The sequence below is a fragment of the Dicentrarchus labrax genome, unplaced genomic scaffold (assembly GCF_905237075.1).
Source record: "Dicentrarchus labrax unplaced genomic scaffold, dlabrax2021, whole genome shotgun sequence".
NCBI classification, from domain to species: Eukaryota; Metazoa; Chordata; class Actinopteri; family Moronidae; genus Dicentrarchus; species Dicentrarchus labrax.
Window position 1 is genome coordinate 14,684,357 of NW_026136723.1, and position 1,801 is coordinate 14,686,157.

Consider the following 1,801-nt stretch of genomic DNA (forward strand, 5'->3'; position numbering starts at 1 on the left):
TTTGACTGTCTTTGTACTCTCAATGAATGATAACTTAAAGGTCCATTCAGTTCCTGTGTTTTTAGTTTTAACTATAACTAACAAGTACATTTTCCGTTTTTCAGATTTTTTTAAATGTATTTTCTCATTCTCCAGGCAGCCACTGGTTTCCATTTATTTCTGTATAAAAATCAAACCTCAGACTCTTGAAACTAACATGAGTCGTTAAATCAATCAGAAAACGTATTATTTTACCTCAAGTTAAATCATTATTATGAGTTAATGCGGTGCACACTGCAGACTCCAATCAATCTGCACTTACGACAATGGAACTTAAAAACACTTGACTTGCAGTGATGGATTACCAATCTTTATATCTCCGGAGATTACTCTCATAATGCATGGAAATGAACAAGAACCAGAAAGGCCGATAAAATATATTAAACAAATCTGAAACTGTAGAGCCGTGGATCCTAATCTTTAAAAAAACAACGTCTGTGTGATCCCTCATCACTGATTGCATGTCTACCAGCTGTGATTAGTTTAGAGTCATTTTTGGTTTAAATCAGTAATCCTGTAATCATCGGAGTTGTTTTACGATCGTATTTCAGGAACAGGATTCAAAAAGGATTGTTATCAACATCAAATATAAAACATAAAACATGAGTATGGCCCATTACAGGCAGGAGTTTAAACATTACAGCAGCACTGTGCAGTTATTGAACGCTGCAGCTTTAGATTAGGGTACATCTGCTTTTGGAGACTGAGTGGGGACCTTAAGAGGATTCTCAAGGACAGAAGAAGTCCATGTCCTGGATTTACTGTGGGTTCAGCTGAGTGTGCCGTCATTATATGTCAGTCATAAATTTATCTGCAGGAGATTGTAACTACTGGCCATAACTCTCGCTCTAATCACGTATCCTGGTATGTATGGAGGCATCAGTCAACCCACGCCACACGCGCTCCTCCGGGAGAATGGCTGTTTTTCAAACAGTGAAATGAGGTTTTGAGACAATACGGCCATAAATCAAAGGATTTTCCACATCATATATAACATAATGTAATTATTGAATCATTATCAGTGATGTTTCAATTTAAACATGAATGATCATCTTGCTGTGGATTTTCATCAACACGTTTGTGTGAGGAGCCCTCTTAGCTCTTTGCTCTGACTAGCATACTAATACATAAGGCATATGCTCCTTTCTCATATGTCCTCTCCACTGTGCCCTTGACCACTCATCTTAATGAGGTTAGATTGCCATAATGTGGTACTGAGGAGGGATTAGAAGCCCCGTCTGAAAATCCTTGAATGCTGCAGATTAACGGGGAAAATGGTGACCAGTGGCACAGGTAATAAACCACTAACAAAGGTTACTGAGACCTTAGAAACACTCCTGTAGACAGGGTTTTAAAAGAGGGAATACTGGGGATGAGTATATCATTATGCTTTTGTGTCGGTGTTGGTTTTCCCAGGCGAATAGTCACAGATTTTAATGGAAATTGAGGGCTCCTTTTTTCTACCAGTAAAATTGTGACATTTCAGCTTTTGTAAGATAGACAAAAGCAAAGAAAGTGTGTCAAAAACATGTTTTGAACAGAAAGATTGCACTGGGTTTATTGTAAGTGTGCTGTCAGTATGTGTGTACAGTAGTATGCACTGTTGCCTTACTGTAGTTTGTGAATGACTCATATGTCACTGTGAATTGTCATTTTGTGAGGGGGTGTATGTATTTTTCTGCCTCAGTGCCTCCTGCAGTATAGTAAGACTTTTTATGTTAAGATTCTAACTGTTGTGTAAAGCAAGCTGTGCAAAGACAGG